Source organism: Camponotus vicinus, unplaced genomic scaffold (genome assembly GCF_025532165.1).
Source record: "Camponotus vicinus isolate PSW18456_S1 unplaced genomic scaffold, iyCamVici1.0 SCAF_2, whole genome shotgun sequence".
Lineage (NCBI taxonomy): Eukaryota > Metazoa > Arthropoda > Insecta > Hymenoptera > Formicidae > Camponotus > Camponotus vicinus.
Genome location: NW_028141956.1, coordinates 20,638,149 through 20,657,327, shown reverse-complemented (window position 1 = coordinate 20,657,327; position 19,179 = coordinate 20,638,149). Strand labels below are relative to the sequence as shown.

General features: G+C 34.4%; 1 protein-coding gene and 1 pseudogene across 6 annotated transcripts in view; one reads left to right on the top strand and one right to left on the bottom strand.

Annotated features, from left to right (window-relative positions):
• Window positions 1-19,179, top strand: part of Magu (SPARC related modular calcium binding-like protein magu) — a 345,184-nt gene that overhangs the window by 181,015 nt on the left and 144,990 nt on the right. The gene's annotated exons all lie outside the window — the stretch shown is intronic.
• LOC145966279 (uncharacterized) lies at window positions 9,264-10,774 on the bottom strand (annotated as a pseudogene).

The window sequence follows — 19,179 nt, the reverse complement described above, 5'->3', positions numbered from 1 at the left end:
GGCGCGCGGCGAAGCAGTGATTGGAGAGGGGAAGAGCCTTCGCCGCGCGCCGCCATTATGTTACAGTGAGACCGCCTTCACCGCCACGCACATTGGCCGATTTTCTTTAATTTATTTCTCGTTAATTATTGCGAATATTCCATAACTGTACAAGACTTTTCTTCTAACTTTGAGCCAATCTACCTTAATTTTTTAAAATTATGATCACTCATGACCCTGTAGAATAAATACAGTTTCTTAGTAATTGTGATTTTTAGTAAATGTTATTTCTCTGATTTAAAATTATTTGAAGGTCAACATTTTCTATATGTAGTTGAATGTGTTTTTTTATAAACTACATTACTACGTTAATGAAAATATGCCATCTTACTTAAAAAACTGTCCTGGAAATCTTATAAAAGATAACATTAAAAAAAAATTTCGCTCATCAGAATATTAGTCCCTTTGAATCGAACAATTTTCATCCTTTGATCTATTTCATATCGTCAAAGGGAACAAAAATATTCTAAGTGCTTTCATTAGAGCAAATAAATGTAAAATAAATTGGCTGTATTTCCGAGAGGGACACTTTTCCGATTGGAATGTAATTTTACACATAGCTTCCAGAGATCATATTAAGATCAACTGTCAAGGTCATATTTAAGTTTTCAATTGTTTAAATAAAAATATTGCGTAAATTAGTAAAAATCCAGAAAAGAACAGGAAATCCTAATAAACTTGACTTTGACATATAGTCTCTAATGACTCTGAAGTGATATTAAAAAGGATTCATTGTTTATTCAAAAGTTATTAACAAGAAAAGTTTTGTAAATAATATATATTTTTCCGATACCATGTGCATACGAGAAAGTCCAAAGTCGACTTCAAAGTCAGACTGAATATCAATTTAAAATCGACTAACAGCCGACAAATGACTCGACTATAGTCGACTGTCAGTCAGCTAATAACTCGATTTAGAAGTCAACTTTATGGCGATTATAAGTCAATTTTCAATCAATTTTCAGTCAATTTAATGTCATGCCCATTAACTACTAAATTTTTATTTTAATGTCATTTCTCTAAAATTTGATCGATTCAATGTTCTGTATATAGATACATATATGATGGAATTTAAAAAAAAATAACTGTGTGCGGTTAATTACATGGAGCTCTGGAGCTCCTTGCAAAAGTTAGAGGAGTTAGTTGCGGCTATAATAGCGCTCTTTGACCGATAAGCCCTGATTCGTGGGACCTGTGTCGCAGCCTTATATTACTGTCTTAGATGAATCCCACTTTCGGGTTAGACGCTTTCTTTTTCGCCACCTAGCGGCGAAGCGTGAAGCTCGTGGAAGTATATGAATATTTCTATTTATCCATTGGATAAATCTTTGGTAGCTATTTGGTGAATATACACTCACACACAAAAAAAACGGGCCACTAAATTTTAGCAAAATTTTTTAACATCTTTTAATGGCAACAAATCAGAAAAAAATCACTGTATTGATATGAAATAAAGCTCAAATTAAACAGTCCTCTTAAAAACTAATAAAACCAAACTTGAGTTACAAAAAATGTTTTATAAAATGACGAATGCTGAAGATAGACTTTGAAAAATAGAAAACAAATTCTTTTTTAAACTGCTGCATTGCTCAGGAAAATTGGCTCCCTGGTGCAAATACTTTAATTATATAATATTGTTACATATAATACAATTAAAGAATAATGAAATTAAATCAACCATCTTTGAAAATGTCTAATTTAATTGAAAATGCCTAATTTAATAGACTTTTCGCTTTGCCGAAAGGCGACTTTTAATTTTCTGAAAATGGTCGACCTTAAGTTGACTCATAGTCGATAGTTAAAGTCGAAAATAAACCGTACTAGAAATAGTTGATTAAACGTCTTAAAAAGACGACTTCAAGTTGACTAAAAAATGTCGACTATCAGTCGGCAAATAGCCATTCGTGCTGTGTGGGTATTGACTATGTTATGCATTTAAGGCATAAGAAGATGTGGGATGAACCTCGTTTTGCGTGAAAAGTTGCAAATCAATATGAAATAGATTTCGTCGAAATTTCTATTATTGCACGGTTCCACAGGTTTGGAACTTTTTACGCGAAGCGAGGTCCACCCCACACCATTCCTGAATCAGTGCGAAATGAGATTTATTATTATATGGTTCTACATGGTTTCTACATGGGTTTGCAACTTTTCTCGCGAAGCCACTTCTCGAAGACGGGTTAGATTAGGTTATATCTTTCAAAAGTAGAGCGCCCTCATGGTGCGCGAAACCCAATGTATCCACACATGTACTTTCTATGCGAAGCGAAGTCCATCTCATCTCTCGAACACGGGTTAGGTTATATCTTTCCGAAGTGAAGTACCCCTGTAGGGAAGGATTTACCTCATATTGCCTTGTGGCCTAAGTGTGTAACATGGACAATATGTATATGATAAATATATATTATTTATAAAAATTTTTTTGTTAATAACTTTTGAATAAACAATGAAGAGCGGCTAAAACTTTCTGAATATCATTTTAGGGTCATTATCTTCAGAACATATGTCAAGGTCAAGTTTATTGGAACTCTGTTTTTTCTGAATTTTTATTAATTTGAGTAATATATTTGTTTATAGCTTTTAAACAATTGAAAACTCAGATTTGCGACCTTGACCTTAATATGATCTCTCGAAGCTATGTGTAAAGTTTCATTCCGGAAGAGTGTCCCTTTCGGAAGAACATCCAATTTTTATAATTAAGTATAATAAATATAATTAAAATTATATTTTCATATTAATTTTTTATTTGTTTAATATAATATTTTGAATTGAACGATTTGAATATTATTAATATTTAGTATATATATTTTGGATATTAAGAAGACGCCGGAGTCTCAACCGAACTGTAATGGGAAGGCGCTCTTACTCGAACATAACTAAAAGCGCGTTGGTACATTACCAACTTATAATTATGTTACCGACAGTATTATCTAAAATAAAAAGACATGTATATTTTAGAAAGAGCAATGTGAAAATTTTACTTTGTATTGTGTTTAAATGTGTTTATTGAAACTAAAAATATGTTGCATTTTTACTGCTCGTTTCGTACAAGCAATGATTTTAGAGCATGGATCTGTCTTTATTGCGTACATATTAACACAATTTTATCAATGCTCTCATTAGCTATGTCTTTTTTATATACAGGGTGTTTTCGGTATTGTGTAACAAAGAAAAACCATAAGTAGATCTCGTTAAACTGAACTGAAAAGTCTTATATTATTTTACAAAAAACCGCGTAAAATTTCGAGATATTAATTAAAAAAGATCGGCCAATGCGCGTGATTAGAAGCGCGTGGCGAGAAAGGCCGTCCCACTTGATTCTAGGCGTGCGAGGAAGTGGCGAGTGGGACGCTCTCCAAAACATGATGGCGGCGCTTCAGCGTTACGTTGGTGAGTAAGCCCCGCCCATCGCTTTGCCGCGCGCCTAGTATTGAGTTACAGTGGGACGGCCTTTCTCGCCGCGCGCTTTCACTCACGCAAATTGGACGATCTTTTTTAATTAATATCTCGAAATTTTACGTGGTTTTTTGCAAAATAATATAAGACTTTAGTTCAGTTTAACGAGATCTACTTATGGTTTTGCTTTGTTACACGATATCGGAAACACCCTGTATAATAAAAATATATTGTGAAAATATTGATAAATATATATAAAATATAGATATATATATATATATACTTATAAATTTTATGAATATACGATATCACATCAAACAATTTGCATAATACATTTCATATTATTAGCTTTTGATTATATCGATTTAATAAACGTCGTGTATAAATTGTAATGTGTAGAGAATTATATGCAAATATCTTTTTTATTGTATGTACAGAATGTCGCAGAGTACTATATACAGGGTCTTCAAAAAGTCCCGGAACGCTAAAATATCTCGAAAACGATCAACTATAATGAAAAATATCTAAGGAATAAAGTTGTAGGCCTAAATAAAATGTATCTAATGATGATAAGAATTTGATCTTAGATGAAGTACTGAAAGTCATATGAAGGTCAAGTTGATTTTTTTAAATGGAATTCCCCATTTTTTATTGCATATTCTTATAGCTTATTTCAAGACCTTTCCAAAACACTATAATTAAGTATTCTTTTGTTAGGTACATCTCGAGTTATGAGACTTGAAAGTTACAGTACCGCTGGCATTAGCTTCACCCAAGATGTACCGCGTGGAGGTTGCTCGGATTTACACCTCTTGTGTGTGTGTGTGTGTGTGTGTGTGTGTGTGTGTGTGTGTGTGTGTGTAGGTGTAGGTGTAGGTGTAGGTGGATGTATGAAGACATTTTGAACATTTGATTAATTAAAAAATTGTAAAACAATAGCTTAAAAGATGTCATCTACACACACCTACACACACACACACACACACACAGCACAGAGGGTTTGGAGTCAAAAAATACTACGGGAGTGACGAACCGTGGGGTCCTTATCTTTGCTATGACACACACCCACCGACACATACACTCACACACCCACCTACACCTACACCTACATCTACACACACACACGCACACACACACAAGAGGTGTAAATCCGACCGAGCAACCTCCACGCGGTACATCTTGGGTGAAGTTAATGCCGGCGGTACTGTAACTTTCAAGTCTCATAACTCGAGATGTACCTAACAAAAAAATACTTAATTTTAATGTTTTGGGAAGCTCTTGAAATAAGCTATAAGAATATGCAATAAAAAATGGGAGTTCCATTTAAAAAAATCAACTTGACCTTCATATGACCTTGAGTACTTCATTCAAGGTCAAATTCTTATCATCATTAGGTACATTTTATTTAGTCCTACAACTTTGTTCCTTACATATTTTTCATTATAGTTGATTTTTTTCGAGATGTTTTAGCGTTTCGGGACTTTTTGAAGACCCTGTATAAGCGCTTGTGAGGAGATAGAGCGCAGTAAATTGAAAGAAGTCCCATAGCATTTTACGATTTTCGCAATAATAATAGAAATATTAAATAAAATTGGACGAATGTATATCTCTGCGTGTGTGTGTGTGTTTTTGATTGATTGATTGATTGATCTTTACTAGCTTTCTCAGCTATTTGTAGTATACAATTTTAGACTACATTAAATAACATTAAATAATATATATTCCTTTAACATTCGCTTAAACGATTCGATCCTTTCACAATATTTCATTTCGATGCTGATAAATCATTATACAGGGTTTGTCAAAAGTGTGGAAACCCCTAAATATCTCACAAACGGTGGATTTTAGAAAAAAATGTTTCAGGCAAAAGTTGTTTGGTTTCAAAGGGGCCATAAGACGGTACCATTGGTTTGACCTTGAAGAGTCATTTGAAGGTCACGTGAAGGTCAATTTTTTCAATTTTTTTAAATGGAATACCCTATATATTTTTGCACACTCTTGTAGCTTATCTCGAGAGCTTTCCAAAACACTATAATTAAGTACCTTTTCGTTAAGTACTTTTTGAGTTATGAGGCTTGAAATAATTTCTTAATTTTACATAAACCGTAAAATGTCTTGTAAAATATTCATTTTTCGATTATCTTACCTTAATACTTTTACGTACAAAATAATGAGAGGAATCAATTGGTGTAAAGAAAACACATAGTTGTTTTGAAGAAAAAATATGTAATTTGCAATTAACAATTCCATATTTTTTCTTAAAAACAACTATGTGTTTTCTTTACACCAATTGATTCCTCTCATTATTTTGTACATAAAAGTATTAAGGTAAGATAATCGAAAAATGAATATTTTACAAGATATTTTACGGTTTATGTAAAATTAAGAAATTATTTCAAGCCTCATAACTCAAAAAGTACTTAACGAAAAGGTACTTAATTATAGTGTTTTGGAAAGCTCTAGAGATAAGCTACAAGATTGTGCAAAAATATATAGGGTGTTCCATTTAAAAAAATTGAAGTGACCTTCACGTAACCTTCAAATGACTCTTCAAGGTCAAACCAATGGTACCGTTTTATGTCCCCTTTAAAACCAAACAACTTTTGCCTGAAACATTTTTTTCTAAAATGCACCGTTTGTGAGATATTTAGGGGTTACCACACTTTTGACAAATCCTGTATAATTTCACTCCATAAAACATACTCTTTTACGCATTTCTTGTTCTGCGAAATTGTATTGCAATATCTCCGGCCTGTCGCGTTTGTCTTTCACTTACATTTCCTACTATTTCTAGTCTATTTCGTAGCTGCTCTGTCAGCAAATTCCTTACAATCTTAAAAATAAATAAACATACATTATAATATAGCCTCTGTCTTACGGACATGAACTGCAACGCTTGCAGCATATGTTCCACTTTGGTATACCTATCACATTGTAATATAACTCTCATTGCCCGATTTTGCGCTACTTGCAATTTATCCAGCTGTGTTTCTCCCATATCCATTAACAACGTTGCACAATATTCGAAGTGAGGTGCTATGATTGTCTTATATACAATACATCTAGTATATGCCGATATACAATTTCCTATTCTATTTAAAAAACTCGTCTTTTTTTCCTATCTTTTTTAACATATAGTCACAATGATCTTTAAATCGAAGTTTATCATCAATAATTATTCTTAAGTATTTCATTATCTCTACTCGCTCTATCTCAGTTCCATTCAAGCATTTCAATACAATATTTCCTTTCAGTTCCTTTCTTACACTCCTAACTATCATATATTTCGTTTTTCCTGCATTCATTTTCAACTTATTTATATTCATCCATTTTTCTACCATATTAAATGCCATATTCATTTTTGACTCTAATTGCTCACTACTTTCACCAGCTACATATATTAATGTATCATCCGCAAACATTTTTATACTACATCCTTTAGGGCAAATTTTAATTATATCATTAATATATACAATAAATAACAAGGGTCCCAGTACAGATCCTTGCGGCACTCCATATTCAGTGGCAATTAATTTAGACCATTTATCATTGAAATGAACCTGCTGCGTTCTATTATTTAAGTATGATTTTAATCATTCTAAAATCATCCCTCTAATTCCATATTAATATAATTTTTCTATTAATCTTTCTCTATCTATTGTTTCGAAAACTCGCTTAAGATCCATAAATATTACTTCAACCATTTTTCCTTCGCTAACTATTAATTTCTATTCGTCAACAACAGTTTGAATTGTCGTTTCACACGAATACTGTTTTCTAAAACCTGATTGATGTTCTGTTATAATATTATTAGATTCCAGATACATTTCAATTTGCTTCTTTACCACTAATTCTAACACTTTCTCATATATTGGTAGCATATTAATAGGTCTATATTCACTTGCTTTTTTAGCTTTTTCTATTTTTGGAATCGGTATTATCGTTGATGTTTTCCACAACTCTCTGGACAGCAACCTTCCCTCAAAGAATTATTTATTACTTCAACAAACTCTTCTTTTATTACATTAAACGTTAACTTTAATACATCGCTAGTTATTCCTTCTTCAGTCCTTTTCTTTTTTGACAATCTCATAACAATTTCCTCTAAATCCTCTACATTAATCATTTCAAAGTTTTCTATAATTCCTGTATTTTCAATAATATAAATCAATAATATAAATCAATTATATAATTCAATAATATCAAAATTTTTATTATTATAATATATTATATATGTACAATTTGTTATACATACATATTATACATACATGTATGTATAACAAATTGTATATATATAATATATTATAATAATAAAAATTTTAATATTTAATTATTTATAAAAAGAAAAATTATTTACCAAAGAAAATTTTAATGACGATTTGGCGAAACGGCTTGGCGGACGCTCCTGAAGCATAGCGTTACGCGCGCGATCGGCAGCTCGGCCGTCGAGCCTCGGACGGTAGTGGGGGAATCGTAGGCGTCGCCTCAGAAATCGGTTTGAAAAGGGCAACTAATTCCGAGCACTGATATAAATAATTCTTCTACCCGTATCTCTAGACTTATCAATATTTATAGATTTTACTATGTTACTAATACTTTGTACGTAATATATGTTAAATTTATCAGCGATATTACATCCGTTAATGTCGTCTGCTATCTCAAAATCTATATTATCTATATCTTTTGTATCCTTTGGTTCACCTCTAAGTAATTCTTTCAAGGTTTTCCACATTTTCGTAGGATTTTCTTTATTACTATCTATCATATCTTCATAGTATTCCTTCTTCTTTTCCCTGATTAATTTAACTACTGCATTTCTTTCAGTTTTAAACTGCAACCAATTCTGTTCCATATCATCGTACACTGCCTTATTATACGCTTCATCCCTTTTATTTGCTGCTTCTCTTATATCATCTGAAAACCATTGTTTCCCTTCCCAAACTTTTGGAATTCTCTTTTTCTTAGGTGCTATAATGTCCAGTGCCTCTACTATGCTATCAACAAATTTTTTCGCTCTCCTATTTACTTCCAAATCTTGACCTTGTCCTATTCTGTTTTCCACTAGACTAATAAATTCATCTATACTAAATTTATTATAGTCTCTGGCATTAAATTCTCTTTACTTACTTTCAATTTTATTCGAATATAAAATGATTTTTAGCCACGCATGATCTGTTATTTTAGGTTCATGAATTACCTGTAATTGCACTTTATTATTAGCAAAAAGTAGATCAATAATTGTTTGACTATCCTTTGTGACTCTCGTCGGTTTATTAACCCTCATCGGACGCTAGTTACCGCAGCGACAGAGTACTGTTGTCACGTCAGAGCATAGATGCCAGTTTTGGCCCGCTGCACGCTACGCGATTTTAATATAGACTCTTTATGGTAGACTCGTTCTATACAAAGAAATTGCAAAACCTAATGTTGAGTCTAGGTATAAGAAATAGTATGTTAACCCTTAACGGTCGTAAGTCACCTCTGACGCATAGATGCCAGTTTTGGCCCGCTGCACGCTACGCACACAAAGAAAGAACAGTGTACGTGTGGCGCTACAGCCACTCGTCGCCGCCGAGCGCCACACGTACACGGTTCTTTCTTTGTGTGCGTAGCGTGCAGCGGGCCAAAACTGGCATCTATGCGTCAGAGGTGACTTACGACCGTTAAGGGTTAACATACTATTTCATACCTAGACTCAACATTAGGTTTTGCAATTTCTTTGTATAGAACGAGTCTACCATAAAGAGTCTATATTAAAATCTCCCAATACCATACAATCTCCCTTTATTGTTAATTCCTCTACTATATTCTCTAAAAATCTAATAAAATCACCGTGTGATGCACTCGGTGAATGATACACTACCATTATCGTACCTTTATACAATTTTTCTTTTATTTCTATCGCAACACACGAGCAATTCGAAATCATTTTTTTCGTCAATAATATTTCATATTTAACATCGTATCTTACATATAAAATTGCTTCTCTTGTATTTCTATTTTCTGCATCCTATCTAATTATACTATAACCCGGAACATTCACCTCACTATCTTCAATTTTAGCAGTCAATCTCGTTTCAGATAATGCTACAATTGCAGGATTCAATCTCTTCATAATCTGATGCTGTATCTCATCTTTATGCGCTAACAGACTTTGCGCATTTGTATATAATATTAACTCTTCTTTCTTCTGTGATTGCTATTTCATATCCTCTTAGCCGGCTCTCCTCTTCTCTTCCTGTATTGCCCTCCTGAATGTTGGACATTCTGGATCAAGCGCATCGTGCTCATCATTTATCTCCAAGTTATGCTTGAATTTTAAACATACAATTTACGCATCTCTTCTTGGTTTCCTTGCATTCAAATGCTTTATGCTTCCCGGTACATTTGTGGCATGATTCATCTCGAGTACAATTTTTCGCAATATGAAAATGATTCCAGCATTTAAAACATCTTTTAACACTAATATGATTAAACACAGAACACTTATTCCATCCTACACTTAGTTTTTCTTTACTCAATATTATTTCATGTATTTTTTTATCTGTTTCAATTATTACAGAACCTTCTTCCTTTTCTCTTTTTCGGGATTTACTATCATCATTTTTCTTCTCTTTAATTATTCTCTTCACAATTCTCATTTGAAATCCTTCATTTGCCGCCATTTTATTTCGCTTTTTAATTGTATCTATTAAATTATCATCATTCAATTTTATTTCCTCTTCACTAATATTGACAATTTTTATCTTCGGTTTTAATTACGGTGACTCCGTAACCTTGAAATTCTCACCCAACTTGGCTTGTACCGTCGTCTTTAATTTTTCCATCTCCTCTTCTATCTTACAACCCAGAATGACTGTTCCTTTGCTTCCTTTTCTTAACTTTGTTATTCCCATAGCCATGTTCTTGATATCTACTTTTTCTTTTATTATTTTTTTGTAGCTTCACTTTCTTGTTGCATCTTAGGTTTAATAATTATAATTATATTTTCTTTTTTCTTCTCTTTCACTGCTTCACTCTAATTTCTTTGTGTTCTTCCAAGGGGAGCGTTAGTGTCTCCTTGTATCATTCTTCTAAAATCTTCCATCCACTCTTGTTCAATATTTCCCAATTCTTCTTGTACTACTTCCTTAATCAGCATCTTAACTTCTTTCTTGCATGCTACTTCATCTTTCATTTCTTTCATTGTTCTTACAATCCAATCTATTTTTATTTCAATACTCGAAGATCTACTCGTACTTGTCGTTTTGCTTCCGCCTGGTGTTGTAATCGATCCCGCAGATCCTGTTGAACCCTGTCTATCTCTGAAGCTTCTCGATGATGATGTTGTCTTCTTCATGTCCGCTTCCTTATCACTTTCTATCATAAATTTCTCAAATGCGCCTTGGCATGGCACAGATTCATTTTTATCATAAATTTTATGTTTACTTACACATCCTGGATGGTAAAAAAGTTTAACACATTTTTTACATGTCACTACTCGACGTTTTATTGCCTTCTTACATGCCGAGCATCGATATTCAACATATTTATTGTCCATATCGACCAAAATCGCTAATATTAGCGTGGCCGATCATTCACTTATGTGTCCACCTTCCACACGTCAGCACTTTTGTCACCTTTAATGTCTACCTGTCAAGACTTCAATATTCCGTCCCGACGAGAAAAGAATACTTCGTACGTTCACAAAACTGCATATCCCGGCTAGATAACACTCACGTTTAATTTCCGTCCATGCAGCTAAGACTTGAACAACTTTTTATCACTGTCCCTATCTATTTAACCACATAATAATTAAAACTTTTACGGAGCGATGGTTGACACGTCCTCTCAATGCAGAGAGAGAGAGAGAGAAAGAAAGAGCTATCGCACGGTTCACGTGTCAGATATTTTGTCGGCGCGCGGCAAAGGAAGGGACAGCGGGAAACGCCGCTGGTTACATCGTCATCGCCGTGCTGCGCTGTCCCCCTCTCTTTATCACGCACGCACGCACGCACTCTCGTCCGATTTTATTTAATATTTCTATTATTATTGCGAAAATCGTAAAATACTATGGAACTTTTTTCAATTTACTACGCTCTATCTCCTCACAAGCGCTTATATATATTATAGTACTTTGCGACATTCTGTACATACAATAAAAAAGATATTTGCATATAACTTTCTACAAATTACAATTTATGCACATTTGTTAAATCGATATAAATAATATGTATAAATATTTTCACAAAACTTTTTGTGCCTCAAAAGCATTGAAATAATAGATTTATATTGATAATATAATGGACCCATCCCCATCACGCATTCCCGTGAGACGCAACCATAATGGTTGGCATCTGCAACCAATGGCGGCGCGCGGCGAAACGGTGATTGGGAAGGGGAGGAGCGATGAGTGTGTAGGCGCGCGGCGAAGGCTCTTCCCCTCTCCAATCACTGCTTCGCCGCGCGCCGCTATTATGTTACAATGAGACCGCCTGCATTGCCACGCACTTCTAGCCACGCGCATTGGCCGATTTTCTTTAATTTATTTCTCGTTAATTATTGCGAATATTGCATAACTGTACAAGACTTTTCTTCTTACTTTGAGCCAATCTACCTTAATTTTTTAAAATTATGACCACTTTCATGACACCCTATATACATATACAAGGCAATCCCGAAAAACGATCCGTCTATAAAATGACGTATTCCTGACACCATTCCAAGACAATTTTTCCTTTACCATAATTTAATTTGAAGCGTAGTTTTTGAATTATTAAAGGTAGTAGTTAACGTATGACGGGTCGAATACAAGAGGCAGGCAAGGGTGGTGCGATTCACCGTCAGACGCGGGTGCTTACGCGGGGCGCCTGCTGCGATCAGCTGGTCGCTATACACATACAGACACACATGCGAACACATACATTCTCTCTCTGTCTGTCTGTCTGTCTGTCTGTCTGTCTGTCTGTCTGTCTCTCTCTCTCTCTCTCTCTCTCTCTCTCTCTCTCTCTCTCTCTCTCTCTCATTCGCTCACTCACCTGTAATTTTTTTTTTTTTTTTTTTACGAGAGAGGGGAAAATGCATTTTATACCCACCGGTCGATCCAGTGAGTTATGTGGGACTCGAGTACCAAGTCGAATTACCAACTCGGTACTCCCTACCCACTAAAAACCCCTCTCTTTTCACGAATTTCCTTTGACACACTGTTCCTCTGACTTCCCGAGATCTGTTTTCACATAACGTCAAAAAATAGTTATCATTACCTTGTTCGATGACTTTTGATGTATTGCTGTAATTGCTTGAAGGAGAAATGAATTTTCCGATAGATCGCACGTTCTCAAATTTAACGTAGATATCACGTTGCAAAAGACAAGAAATCCACACTAAATTATTAACTGAAAGTTTTTCTTCTTTCATGAACTGTATTCTTTCATAAACTTTAACGTAATCACATTTATTTACTCACTCGATGAGACGAGAAATTTACTAATAACTCTATCACTAATCACTATTAATCACTGTCGAATAATAACTGTTGGCGATTAAAAATCACTCGATGAAAGAAACACGCGCGGACACGTTACTACACGACGCGACGACGCGACAATGCGACGATAATTACTCGGCGACTGCAAGCAGTTTTTTGTCATGGTAGGTTGCGGTAGGTTAAGGTACTACTGGCGCTATCGAACGCGATCATGTGTTCGATTGAAGAATGCGGTAAACATAATAAACATTTAACATATTAATATTATTACTATCATGAATGTGTGTGATATCCATACATCGTATGATATTTATTTAAAAATTAATTAGATTAAATAAGTGTTTTTAAAATATTTATTACTTTTACTATTATCATATAAAATATTAATATTAAATATTTATTTAACTATCTTATCTATTCATTTATTTATCTATTTCACCTATTTATTTTTAACTATTTATTATCAATGATCGAAAATCGGTCATTGATAATAAATAGTTAAAAATAAATAGGTGAAATAGATAAATAAATAAATAAATAGATAAAATAGTTAAATAAATATTTAATATTAATATTTTACATGATAATAGTAAAAGTAATAAATATTTTAAAAACACTTATTTAATCTAATTAATTTTTAAATAGATATCATACGATGTATGGATATCACACACATTCATGATAATAATAATATTAATATGTTAAATGTTTATTATGTTTACCGCATTCTTCAATCGAACACATGATCGCGTTCGATAGCGCCAGTAGTACATTAACCTACCGCAACCTACCATGACAAAAAACTGCTTGCAGTCGCCGAATAATTATCGTCGCATTGTCGCGTCGTCGCGTCGTGTAGTAATGTGTCCGCGCGTGTTTCTTTCATCGAGTGATTTTTAATCGCCAACAGTTATTATTCGACAGTGATTAATAGTGATTAGTGATAGAGTCATTAGTAAATTTCTCGTCTCATCGAGTGAGTAAATAAATGTGATTACGTTAAAGTTTATAAAAGAATACAGTTCATGAAAGAAGAAAAACTTTCAGTTAATAATTTAGTGTGGATTTCTTGTCTTTTGCAACGTGATATCTACGTTAAATTTGAGAACGTGCGATCTATCGGAAAATTCATTTCTCCTTCAAGCAATTACAGCAATACATCAAAAGTCATCGAACAAGGTAATGATAACTATTTTTTGACGTTATGTGAAAACAGATCTCGGGAAGTCAGAGGGACAGTGTGTCAAAGGAAATTCGTGGAAAGAGAGGGGTTTTTAGTGGGTAGGGAGTACCGAGTTGGTAATTCGACTTGGTACTCGAGTCCCACATAACTCACTGGATCGACCGGTGGGTATGCATAAAATGCATTTTCCCCTCTCTCATAAAGAAAAAAAAAAAAATTACAGGTGAGTGAGCGAATGAGAGAGAGAGAGAGAGAGAGAGAGAGAGAGAGAGAGAGAGAGAGAGAGAGAGAGAGAGACAGACAGACAGACAGACAGACAGACAGACAGACAGAGAGAGAATGTATGTGTTCGCAAGTGTGTCTGTATGTGTATAGCGACCAGCTGATCGCAGCAGGCGCCCCGCGTAAGCACCCGCGTCTGACGGTGAATCGCGCCACCCTTGCCTGCCTCTTGTATTCGACCCGTCATACGTTAACTACTTCCTTTAATAATTCAAAAACTACGCTTCAAATCAAATTTTGGTAAAGGAAAAATTGTCTTAGAATGGTGTCAGGAATACGTCATTTTATAGACGGATCGTTTTTCGGGATCGCCCTGTATATAGGGTGGCCGATTTATCTGAAGACATTGAAATATCTCAAAAACTAAGCCCAGCAAACAAAAATGTTTCAAACGAAAGTTGTATGGTTTCGAGGGGGACATAAGATGGTACCATTGGTTTGACCTTGAAGAGTTATTTGAAGGTCACATGAAGGGCACCTTCAATTTCTTAAATGGAACCTACTATTTGTCATTGCATATTCTTGTAGCTTATCTCGAGAGCTTTTCAAAACACTATAATTAAATTAGTTTTCATTAAGTACTTTCCGAGTTATGAGGCTTGAAATCATTTCTTAATTTTACATAAACCGTAAAATATCTAGTAAAATATTCATTTTTCGATTATCTTACCATAATACTTTTATGTACAAAATAATAAGAGGAGTCAATTGGTGTAAAGAAAATACATAGTTATTTTTAAGAAGAAAAATGTAATTGTTAATTGCAAATTACATTTTTTTTTTCGAAACAATTATGTGTTTTCTTTACACTAATTGATTCCTCTCATTATTTTGTACATGAAGGTATTAAGGTAGGATAATCGAAAAATGAATATTTTACAAGATATTTTACAGTTTATGTAAAATTAAGAAATGATTTCAAGCCTCATAAGTCAGAAAGTACTTAATGGAAACTAACTTAATTATAGTGTTTTGGAAAGCTCTCGAGATGAGCTACAAGAATATGCAAAAGCATATAGGGTGTTCCATTTAAAAAATTGGAGGTGACCTTCACGTGACCTTCAGGTGACCTTCAGGTGACTCTTCAAGGTCAAACTAATGGTACCGTGTTATGTCACCCTCGAAGCCATACAACTTTTGTCTAAAACACTTTCTAGTAAAACTCTTCCTTATCGAGATATTTGACCGTGTCCAGACTTTTTAAACACAAGTATATATATTAGCGCCGCAGGAAAAGGGCTATATCGGCTATATGATACAGGATTAATAAATATAATAATTCCACATATCACACTTTTTAAATTTTAATTACATAAATATGTTAATATTAATTACATAAATATGCTATTGTATAGCATATTTATGTAATTAATATTAACATATTAGATAATACAATCGATACAATCTGTAACTTCAGGGAGATAATAATGTTTTATCATAAATTCTCATCAGAAGTGCATTCACTTTTTTTACTATAGCATGATTCAAATTTATATGTAAAAAATGTTTTACTATCAATTTTCAATCCACATATATACATCTCTCTCTTACCTTTTTAGTTACAACCAAGTGCAATACAACGCGACATAATTTAATTAAATTGAGACTTATTCGATTTCACTTTTCACTTCGTTTGATTTCACTATATTTCTTTCGCAAAGCGAATACCTCAAAGCAATACACCTCTTGCACGTCTCTAACCTTAAGTCACTGAAATTACAAATGTAAACACTGTAGTGACTATTGCCAGCGCTGCGTAGCGGAATGACTTCATTACGTAGCCACATCGTGACAAAGGATACAATAGCAAGTGTCTGATCCAGTGTTGTCAGGTGGGTCAGGTTTTTCGCGCATGCGCGACAGTAATGGCGGCTAACCAGCGCTGTATCACTGGTACCTGGTATCAGGTATCACATGGAAGATTTGGCGGGCTGAAGGAAAGTTACTGTATTACTGTATTTTATATTATGCGTGTGTGTAAACACATATGCATATATACGCAGATAAAAATGTGTGCCGTTGATTACTCGGAATAATTTTCTAAGAGAACATTTTTTCAGGCGACCAGCGGCACACCTTTTTGTCTGTATTAGATACTTCATTAAGGCCGCGTTCGCTGCGCATGCGCGAAAAACCTGACCCGCCTGACAACACTGGTCTGATCCGTACCGTACCGTTATTCCGCCGCTCGGTGCATTCCGTTTTTACGCCGGCGCGAGACTAATTACCCGGGGTATAAAAAGGGCCCTCGGCGTTATCACGGCACCCAGATTCCGATTCCGCCTGCGATAGCAAGCACGATCCGAACCTACCGATCCTAGTGAAAGCCTCGAGCCTCGAACAGAAGGTGGAGAGCACTCCTCCTCAGCCGAGCACTCTCGGTTTCGGGCCTACGGCTAAATCCGAACAATCTATATTTCCGCCAAGGAAGATATTGGAGCGATCTCCGATATCGTCGAGAGATCTCGACTACGGCAAAAGATCCCGCCGTTGCATTTTATCACCGGGATAGAAAGGAGAGCTACCTCCAACGAGCTGCTCTCGTCGGCACGGCGTATTCCCGCGACGATCCATTCAACGCGAATAAATAATTATCTAATTAAATTAATAGCGAACAAGCGTGCATTCGATATACAGGGTGTCCCATTTTAAAGGACCCACTCAAATATCTCAGAAACACTGCGTTAAATCGAAAAATGTTTCAAACAAAAGTTGTTTGGTTCGAAGGGGGACATAAGATGGTATCATTGGTTTGACCTTGAAGAGTCATTTGAAGGTCACATGAAGGTCACCTTGAATTTATTAAATGGAACACCCTATATATTTTTGCATATTCTTGTAGCTTATCTCGAGAGCTTTCCAAAACACTATAATTAAGTACCTTTTCGTTAAGTACTTTTTGAGTTATGAGGCTTGAAATAATTTCTCAATTTTACATAAACCATAAAATATCTAGTAAAATATTCATTTTTCGATTATCTTACCTTAATACTTTTATGTAAAAAATAATGAGAGGAATCAATTGGTGTAAAGAAAACACATAGTTGTTTTTGAGAAAAAATATGTAATTGTTAATTGCAAATTACATATTTTTTTAAGAAACTATTATGTGTTTTCTTTATATCAATTGATTCCTCACATTGTTCTGTGCATAAAAGTATTAAGGTCAGATAATCGAAAAATGAATATTTTACTAGATATTTTATGGTTTATGTACAATTAAGAAATTATTTCAAGCCTCATAACTCGAAAAGTACTTAATGAAAAAATACTTAATTATAGCGTTTTGGAAAGCTCTCGATGTCAGCTACAAGAATACTAAATAAAAAATGGGGGTTTCCATTTAAGATTTTAAAGTTGACCTTCACATGACCTTCATATGATTTTCCAAGGTCAAATCATTGTCACCATCTTATGGCCCCCTTGAAGCCACACAACTTTTATTTGAAACATTTTTCGATTTAACGCAGTGTTTCTGAGATATTTGAGTGGGTCCTTTAAAATGGGACACCCTGTATCTCGAAATTAACGACAGCCAAGAACGCGTGTCAAAACACACAAAAACACCGGCACGCGATGCGTACGTCACGCGGTCATCGACCGCGTATTCAATCGAAACAGCTGACGCGTTTTTTTTGCATTACGCGAAGCCTTTAAAGGCATTTTCATTTCCGAAACGTGCGATTTAGCGAGCAATTATACACGGTATTCTTTTTTATTCACCGCACGTACATTTATACCGTACACTCACACACCGTATATCGTACATTTATACCGTACACTCACACACCGTACATCGTACATTTATATCGTACATTCATACACCATACACGTTGGTATTTACATACACACACTCACATTTCTCTTGTACATATTCGACGTTAAATAAATTTGTTTTAATTTCTAACGTAATAACCGAGTGATTCATACGCATGCCTAACAAACCGAATCCTGATCCCGGCTGCGACTATCCGCCGGCAGTTCGCGGAAGTCGTCCGTGACAAGTTTATAGTAGTGTAGCGAAAGCTGCAGCATAAATTTCACAGCATGTACTATCAGGTTGTTAAAGCTTTTCAAATATTATATTATTTGTAAGCAATGGCAATAAAAGTATTTTTTTAAGCACCAATTTACCGTATGTACAGCCGGGTAGGCTATCGTACACTCGAAGCTTGGTGTCATAAAAGAATCGCCAGCGATCACTATAATTTCTTTCAATAATTTATTAGTTTTTGTCGTTATGACATGCTACAATTATATAAGAATAATCGAAATATAGCATACTTTCAAAATAAGAATCATCTCTTATGACGTGTAAAAATCGGTTCAATGATTCATCTTATTTGATTCATCTGGATGTTTAATCTTATCAAATGTTCCATTTAGTTGAAGTGTCTTTATGATCCCTGAATTAAATTTCGTTACCACAATACACATACAAATCGTATCTTGTGTAAAACATTTTTGAAAGTAACAAGTACACAAATTAATATCGCTACTCGAATCTTTTTTTGAATAATCAGCGTACAAATTAAATCGCTTCTGGATTTTTTTTAATAATCAGCACACACGAATTAAATCGCCTCTGGATTTTTTTTGAATAATCAGTTCATGAATAGATCACCTTTAAGATAAATATTTTTTAAGTACTTTTTAATTAATAACTAGAACGCGCATGTGCAAATCGTATCTAGTAAAATATATAATCTGTACGTGTATACAGGGTGTAACTAAAGAAGCGCCCACGGAGCAAATAGCGTTATTCCTGATTAAAATATTCGAGTCGAAAAGTCCTGTATCATTTTTTTCTATA